The sequence below is a fragment of the Podarcis vaucheri genome (assembly GCF_965113315.1).
Source record: "Podarcis vaucheri genome assembly, chromosome: Z".
NCBI lineage: Eukaryota > Metazoa > Chordata > Lepidosauria > Squamata > Lacertidae > Podarcis > Podarcis vaucheri.
The window spans coordinates 20,616,326-20,625,380 of NC_138758.1; the positions used below are offsets into that span (position 1 = coordinate 20,616,326).

Sequence of the window (9,055 nt, forward strand, 5' to 3'; positions counted from 1 at the left end):
GAAACCAAATTTGAAGTACTGTTGTCCCTGGAAACTGCCGCCATTCAGGGAATGGTGAGTAGGAAACAATATATGTAGGCCAAGTTCAAAATCAATTAGTCTAAAATGAGTAACAAGAAAAACCAGGAATGTGTAAGGTTTAATGTAGTTCTGTTCTGCAGTTTTGGTTGACAGCGGAAGAAGGAACACTGGTGGTAGAAGATAGGTCAAAATACAGTGGTACCTCGGGTTACATACGCTTCAGGTTACATACGCTTCAGGTTACAGAATCCGCTAACCCAGAAATAGTGCTTCAGGTTAAGAACTTTGCTTCAGGATGAGAACAGAAATTGTGCTCTGGTGGCGCGGCTGCAGCGGGAGGCCCCATTAGCTAAAGTGGTCTTCAGGTTAAGAACAGACCTCCAAAACAAATTAAGTACTTAACCCGAGGTACCACTGTATACAGTATTTCTGGGTGATCTGCAGAATAGAAGCACCAGGGAGTTATGGGAAAGTAAAACTGCAAGTTAAATAATAATAATAATAACCAAGGTTGTTTTTTTCCAGCCAGAACTCGCCAGAACTCAGTTCTGGCACTTCTCAGGTGGATGCCATTGCCAATCTAAGAGAACAAGGGAGGTGTTAATGGAGAGTTCCAGAACCTCTTTTTTTTAAATAGAAAAATAGCACTGATAATAACATATCTCATTCTTAACCTGCAAAACATCCATATTGCTTGTGCCGAAAGTTCCTTTTTTATTTTTATATATTGTCTCTAACAGTAAACAATTTAATAGCGGAACCAGCCTAACCTAAGGATGTGTGAGAAAGGGAAGATGTCTTATTTCAGGCAAAGGGAGGGAAAGGAAATATATGAATATAGAACAGGAATGCAGATAACCATTTTTTAAAAATAAAAAACAATAATTGCTCAGGGATGCAGATTTGAAATAAGGAAATCTAAAATATAAAGAAACATTCAAACACATTGTGATGCATAGCGTTTCCTGTTTTTCTTACCCCCCACAATTAGCTGTTAGACCAAGTTGGCAGTCCTTGAATTTCAGATTACTTAAGGATGCCAAGGTAGCCTCATCATCCAAACAATTGTTATGAATGTACTGGGGTTAGACTCCCCTAAACCCAATAAATTAATGAATGTCAGAATCTAGATAATATTTGGGATACTGATGCAGAATAGAATGTCCTGACTCTCATCCGAGGAATTTTGGAGGGTACGTCACTGAGTTGTCGCCATGGTATATTAAAGCTGTTCTACTGTGGTGGCTATTTTATGTTGGGCAGACGGAGATGTATCTATATTCTTGTATGAATTTTGCATAACAATAAACAGCCATTACTTCATTTCGGGGTGGAGCTGGGGGGAAGGTAGGGTTTAGAAGCTTTAAAATTAATGCTTCTTTTGCTTAAGGATATATTCAAAAAACAACAACAACAACATCTGCACTCTCCTATTTTTAATATTTTTAAAATAAATTTTATTAGTATTTGCCACACAACAACAGCATGAAAGATATCAGAAAATAACAATACACAACACACAAAAATCAACATTCAAAAACTAAAAAAAGCAACAACAAACACCAAGCAAAAAAAACAAATCCATATCTTACAAGTTAATATTATAAACACTAAAACAACAACCACAAGACATTGACTGCAATCTCTTTGTTCATGTTGCTATTTTCACGCACTGCTTGGATAGGATATGTGAATAGGTGGCAGCAGCAAGGATAACTCAATTGGTAGATCACGTGACACTTAATCAGAGTTGTGAGTTCAAGCCCCACGTTGGGCAAAAAGATTGCTGCATTGCTGGGGGTTAGACTAGATAACCCTCGTGGTCCCTTCCAGCTCCACAATTCTATTATTCTAAGGAAGGGAGGAACAGGATATCAACAGTAGGAACCTTTGCTTGCGTATGTAGGGTTGCCAGGTGTCCTCCTTTTTCAGGAGTAAAATTTCTGCCCAGGTAGATTTTTCAAATTTGCCAAAATGTCTCTGGCTATACTTTCTGGATGAGACATAGATATAACTGGTGGTTGAAGACTTGGTTTTTCTCTTCTCTTCTCCTGACCCCCTCAGCAATATATCACAGCTTCTATAGTGTGGGATACAAAGCTGTCAGTCAAGTCCAACATTCTGAGAGGACTAACTGCCTCTATGTGGCAGGCAGTTTTGTCAGTTGATTGGTTGATTGGTCGGTCGGTCAGTTGCTGCAAGGACTGGTCACTGATAACTGCTCGGATGCAGTCTTCTCATGACTCACTTCTATCTAGTATATAGTTTGTCTGTTATGTAACCTAAGCCTGCCTTCAGGAACAACTGTGTAAACCTGAATGAATCTGATAGCAAAGTAGTTTATGTTAATATGATTCAGATTCATGTGTGTTTTCTTTAAGAGGGACAGAAAGGGATTATCAACCAGGAAGGTATAATTATTGAGAGGGTAAGGATTTGCTGAGCCAACAAATTGAACTGGAATACAAAAAAGGGAGGTATAAGGAGGTCCGAGAAACAAGCTAAGGAAAATAAGTAATAGAAAAATGAAGTGGTTTTTAATCATTTTTATTTTGTATTTTTTTTCCTTTTTCATTTTGTATTGTAATATCTTAAAAAAAATCTTAATAAATATCTTATAAAAAAGGAAGGTATAATTATTGATAGGACTCAAATGACTTAGCAACCCGCTTGTTACTGCATAAACTCAAACAGGGGATGATTTAAACTCTGCTAAATTATATAAACGTTCCCACATATAGCCTACATATAGTAAAGGTAAAGGTAAAGGGACCCCTGACCATTAGGTCCAGTCATGGCCAACTCTGGGGTTGCGGCTCTCATCTCACTTTATTGGCCGAGGGAGCCAGCGTACAGCTTCCGGGTCATGTGGCTAGCATGACTGAGCCGCTTCTGGTGAACCAGAGCAGCGCACGGAAACACCGTTTACCTTTCCGCCAGAGTGGTACCTATTTATATACTTGCACTTTGATGTGCTTTCAAACTGCTAGGTTGGCAGGAGCAGGGACCAAGCAATGGGAGCTCACCCCATCACAGGGATTCGAACTGCCAACCTTCTGATCGGCAAGTCCTAGGCTCTGTAGAGGTATTTAAAATGAGAGTCGTAATAGTGTCCTTTTTTGTGCTCTTCAAAATATGGCAACCCTATGGTCATGGGCCTTGGCAGCTGTTGTCCTACAGTGCTAACCTCTGATGCCAGCTTTGAGAGGAGAGACTGTGAGCAGTTTCTGGGAATGTGCTTATTCACAATGTGTGGAGGCAGGGTGACTGTGCAGTGTGACGTCCTGGAATTCCCACTGTTGCATCATGCTGATAGGTGCTTTCCCTACAGGGGAAAGTAGTCAGTGTGCAATGTTGGGTTTGGTGAGTAGGGGTAGAGTTTCTAAGGATGGGTTGACAGAGGGGTGGTCTATGCTAGCTTTTGCACCTACGCCATGTGCAGTTGACAGCACTGCTGGGTGAGCATGAGACCACGATGACATTGGCCAGCTTTGATGCCAGTGCAGTGGCCACATAGCACTGCAATGCCATAGAACAGGCATAGGCAAACTTGGCCCTCCAGATGTTTTGGGACTACAACTCCCTTCATCCCTAGCTAACAGGACCAGTGGTCAGGGATGATGGGAACTGTAGTCTCAAAACATCTGGAGGCGGAGTTTGCCTATGCTTGCCATAGAATTTCCATACAGTAAAAAAAAAGGTGAAGGACTCCTGGAAGGTAAAGCCCAGTTAAAGGCGACTATGGGGTTGCAACACTCATCTCTGCTTTCAGACTGAGGAAGCCAGCGTTTGTCCACAGACAACTTTCCGGGTCATGTGGCCAGCATGACTAAACTGCTCCTGGTGCACAGAGGACAGTGACGGACACCAGAGCGCATGGAAATGCCGTTTACCTTCCTGCTGCAGCGGTACCTATTTATCTACTCATGCTAGTATGCTTTCAAGCTGCTAGGTTGGCAGGAGGTGGGACAAAGCAACAGGAGCTCACCTCGTCATGGGGATTCAAACTGTCAACCTTATGATTGGCAAGCCCAAGAGACTCGGCGGTTTAGACCACAGAGCTACCCATGTGCCGCATGCAATGCCATAGAATTGCCATACCCAACAAGTGCAAACAATAGGCCCCTTCCTTGCCTGCCTCTTTGTGTGTGTGCGTGCACATGTGTGCACATGCATAAGTTTGAATGGGTATGTGTCTAGATATATTGGGATTTAAGCTGAACTGAATTTCTTTCTCAAGGCTTCTCAAGCCACAATACTGTAAGTACTGTATTGTATAACAAGTGGCAGGGAAGGCACTCCCTCTTGTGGCCTAAGAGGGAAATGGGATTTGAGAGTCCAGTCATTCATGGGGTTTGGGGCAGCAACTACCTGACAGGAGATCCTACTGAGGTTATTATATTGAATTGTTGCAGTATCATATCAGCCAATTGTTGCAATATCATATCAGCCAATTGTTGCAGTATCATATCAGCCAACAATGCACCATGTACTTGATTGTATTTGGTGTTTTTGGTTGTTATTTACCAAGAGTTAATTTGAATATGGGAATATGGAAATGGAATGATATTGAGTAACTAATATGTAGGACCAAGTTTTTTAGTATTGAGTGTTACCAGTCCCTGTTTATATAAGATGTACAGATTAACTAAATTGTTCCCCTTGGTTACAAATTTCGATAGAAAGTACATATAATTTACATGTATACATACATTTAATAATAAAAAAGTTTGTGTGTCTGTGTGTAAATGCATCTGTAGAGACTATCCCACCCCCATTCAGATTGGCTTTGGGAGAGATGACTCACCCTTTCCTTCTACTGTCCCCACTTTGATCAGAATAGCTCTGCTCCATCTCCGGCTCCTTTATTTACCCCCCAGGACAAAACAAACAGGTATTATATGGGCAAGGGAGAAAGCAGCCTAGAGCTTTCTTCAGGGTAGGAGCAACAGCGTCACAAACCAAGGACCCAGAGAAATTGAGTCCTCTTTGCTCCGGCAAGTGAACAATAACAAGGCTTTCACTGTTGGGACAAATAAAGATGAAGAAGGTTAAAGAATGAGAAAAGCAATCAAGCAGATGCTAGATAGCTTTTTATTTTGCTTGATGATGTTCTGTGCCCACATCTGAAATAGTAACTCTTATTTGCAAGGTTTTCCCCCCCCTGCCCCTTTCTTTTCATTTTTATCAAAAGCTAAAGGTTTCGCTTGAAAGATCTTTCATTAAAGGTCAACGGTTGCGCAACTCGAACATATTTCAATAGAGCTTACAAGCCACTCCAAGGAAACTATGCACAGGACCGCTGTCATGTTGATACTAATAAATTGGGTATTATGGTATGTACCGATGTCATTTGGCTTGTGTCCTCATGTCCTTATGTGTAGTTATAAATATATTGATGACATTTAGAGATTTGAGAAAGCAGCAGCTGTACACAGAATGCCTCTTGCATGTAAACATGCTGAGGCTCCGGAAGATAAGAAAGTTAATTAAAGGAAATATATTGCTCATAGGAAAGTTCCAAGTTCTGTGCAACTTGCTCTTTGTTGTCAGCAGGATGGGCATACAAAGATGGCAGTTCTTCCAAGGTGAGGATGAAGAAGAAAAAGAAGAGGAGGAGTAGGCAATGAAATCAGCATCCCTGAGAGTCTTAGTCTAGCACCTAAGGCAGTGGTTCTCAAAGGGTGTGGTGCACCACACTGGTGTGGTAGGAGAGGATGGGAATTGTGGCAGAGGTCCCATTATCACATTAGAACATGTTCTATGTTCTAAATCAAGCACCAATGTTTTCCAGTGAATTTTTAAAATCAAAATAATAATAATAATCAGCTTGGCACAAGCAAATTTTTATTCTTGAAAGTGTGGCCCTGAGAAAAAAGTTGGAGAACCTCTGACCTAAGGGAAGGTCAGCACAGGTTAAAGGACAGTATAGTAAATTTGGAATGTATAATTTGTTGTTGGAGTGGCATACAAAGGATGAACAAGTTAAATCGGTTATGATTGATTGGGCAAGAGATGTGGGACATAAAATAATGATGGAGGATTGGGAGAGGCTATGGAAGAAAGGGGTTAAGTTCACTGCATGTACGATGTTAAAGGAAAATATTATGAAGATGATGTATAGATGGTACTTAACCCCTGTAAAACTAGCAAAGATTTATCACAATAGTGATAACCTTTGTTGGAAATGTAAAGAAAAAGAAGGTACTTTTTTCATATGTGGTGGACTTGTCCCAAGGTGAAAGACTTCTGGGAGAAGATATATAATGAACTGAAAAAAATGTTGAAATATACATTTATTAAGAAACCAGAGGCCTTTCTTCTTGGAATAGCAGGTTTGGAATTGCCCAAGAAAGATGTTAAATTATTTTTGTATGCCACAACAGCCGCTTGAATATTACTTGCTAAAAATTGGAAACACAAGAACTACCAACAGTGGAAGATTGGCAGATGAAGATGATGGACTTTTTGGAGCTAGCTGACCTGATTGGAAGAATCCACAACCAGAAAAAAGAGGAGTTTCAAGAGGACTGGAGGAAATTTAAGGATTATTTGAACAAATATTGTAATATATTATATTGTAATATAAAATATTATATTGTAATATAAAAAATTAGAAATTACTTGAAAGAAAGAAATAGGCCTAGGATTAGCTATAATTAACTAAGCTATAATTAAATAAATGGGATTTAGAATATTAAGAAATGTGAATAAGATGGACTATAATTGAAAATTGTTTTAGTTTAATAATGATATTGGAAAGCTGTTACCTTCAACTACAAGGAAACTCAGAAGGGAGGCACTAGAGGAAGTCAACCAAGATGTTTAAAAGGTTGGATTTGTAAAGAATTAAGTTTGTTGTTATTGTTTATCTGTTTATTGTTCCTTTTTTCTTTTCCTTTTTTCCTTTTTTCATTCATTGATGTATTTTTCTTTTTTTCTGTTTTTGTGTATCATTCTGCTTTGTGGTTTTTGTTTTCATTGTGGAAAATCTAATATATATATTTTTAAAAAAGTATAGTAAATTTGGAGGTTCCTCCCATCATCTACTTTCTCCCTGTGCAGACCTACCCTCCTCTAGACAAGCTGAGTTGTATCCCAGCATGTCAAACACATATCTCAACACAGCTGCCTGCATTTTTGGACTTTCCTTCAGCTGTGGGGACTTCAGAATTTACCACAGTGCCCCTAACCACCACTCAGAAAGGAGAATACTGCTGATCTGCAGCATACAATGAACCTATGAAACAGCTTTAAACCTCTTCTGGTCACTTCTGTATCTATTTGATTATGTCCTTCCCGCTGGAAACTTTAGCGGCTGAGGGTTCTTCAAGATGAGCAAAATTCACACAAATTTTTTGTTGCTATCTTGCCCTTCCAGTGCAACTATCCCATCACTTTTCTAGCTACAAATAAGAAAGGGATGGAAAATTGCACTGCGAAGTGCGGGATAACAATCCCTAGCTGGCACAAACATATCAGGATCAATGTTCAGTATACAGGCAACATTTTAAGACCTCTGCACAAGTTTTGTGTGAACCTATCAGCATGAATCCTCAGTAGAACACTGGTTTGGAAGCTCCCTGAACCTTGAGATACATGTGGGGTTATACCTAGATCAAATAGCACTACAGCACCATTGGTACTCCCCCTCCAAGCATATTGGACATTTATTGGGATGGCAGGGACCACAGGGACTGAAGGGGGTTGCCCCCTTAGTACTAATTTCATGGCATTGGTACATCATTTATCCCTCTTGCATAAGACATTTGCACACACAGAACTGATCACAGTCACTTGCACCGTTTGTGTACCATTTGTTAAAAACAGGCACCAGTGTTCGGCATTTTCCTGTGAATATTAAACACAAGTATAGTAACACAGAGATAACCATGCAAGTCAGCACTGCCCACTTTACAAGTGAAAATAATTTGCTTGTTTCAGCTGTTGAGTAACCAAAGGTGCTCTTTAATGTTGGGTTCTCCCAGCACCCAGGCAGTCCTATGGGTGGGGAGAGGAAAACTCATACATGACTATGTAACAAGTGTCTAAAAGCAGCTGACATATTTTATTTCAAGTTATTTTAATATAATTTTATTTGTACCCCACCCATCTGACTGGGTTGCCCCAGGCACTCTGGGCTGCTTCCAACATATATAAAATCAATAAAACATTAACAATTAAAAAACTTCCCTATACGGGACTTCCTTCAGATGTCTTCTAAAGGTTGTATAGTTACTTATTTCCTTGACCTTTGATGGGACAGCATACCACAGGGAGGGTGCCACTACTGAAAAGTAAGGCTATAGCGAGCCCTCTGCCTGGTTCCCTGTAACCTCATTTCTCGAAGGGATACAAGGCCAAGGCCATTTAGGGCTTTAAGGGTCAGCACCAACACTTTGAATTGTGCTCAGAAGTGTACTGGGAGCCAATGTAAGTCTTTCAGGACTGGTGTCATATGGTCCCAGAGGCACCAATCTGTTGCTTCAGTTTGCTGTATGGCAGGACCAGCTCAGCTGCAGGAGCTGAAGGTGGGGAAAGGTCACAGATCAGTGGCAAAGAAACTGTTTTGAATGCAGAAGGTTCAGTCCCCAACATATCCATTTAGGATTGGGAATGTCCTCAGCCTGAAACCCTGGAGAGCCTCAACTAGTCCCTGAGGGTAGTACTCAACTATGATTGACTGATGGTCTAACTCAGTATAAGGGCTCATCCATACTTTTGCTTGACCTGTATTTCAATCATATTATGTACCAATTAATTCCCTTGGGTCCAATAGACTTTCTCGTTGTTTTGCAGTTGTGCATTGTGAAAATCTTATCTTACAGGCTGAATCAGATGAGCAGAAAATCCAAAGAGATTTTGCTTAAACAAGTTTCTGCAGCAGGTAAGATTGTTGTTTTGTTTTGTTTTGTTTTGTTTTTTTGCAAGGCACAGTCCTGGAACAAGAAGAAAAGACCTTGGTCATGGGGGAATTAATCAGTACAAAATACAATCAAAATACGGGTTGAGCGAAAGTGTAGATGTTTCTATG

General features: G+C 40.2%; 1 long non-coding RNA gene across 1 annotated transcript; it reads left to right on the forward strand.

Annotated features, from left to right (window-relative positions):
* The first annotated feature begins 1,512 nt into the window (after positions 1-1,512).
* Positions 1,513-8,171, forward strand: LOC309523648. Its single transcript, XR_014215487.1, has 3 exons — positions 1,513-2,432; positions 2,652-5,357; positions 6,408-8,171. It is a non-coding gene; the product is annotated as an uncharacterized lncRNA (long non-coding RNA).
* Positions 8,172-9,055: the final 884 nt, after the last annotated feature.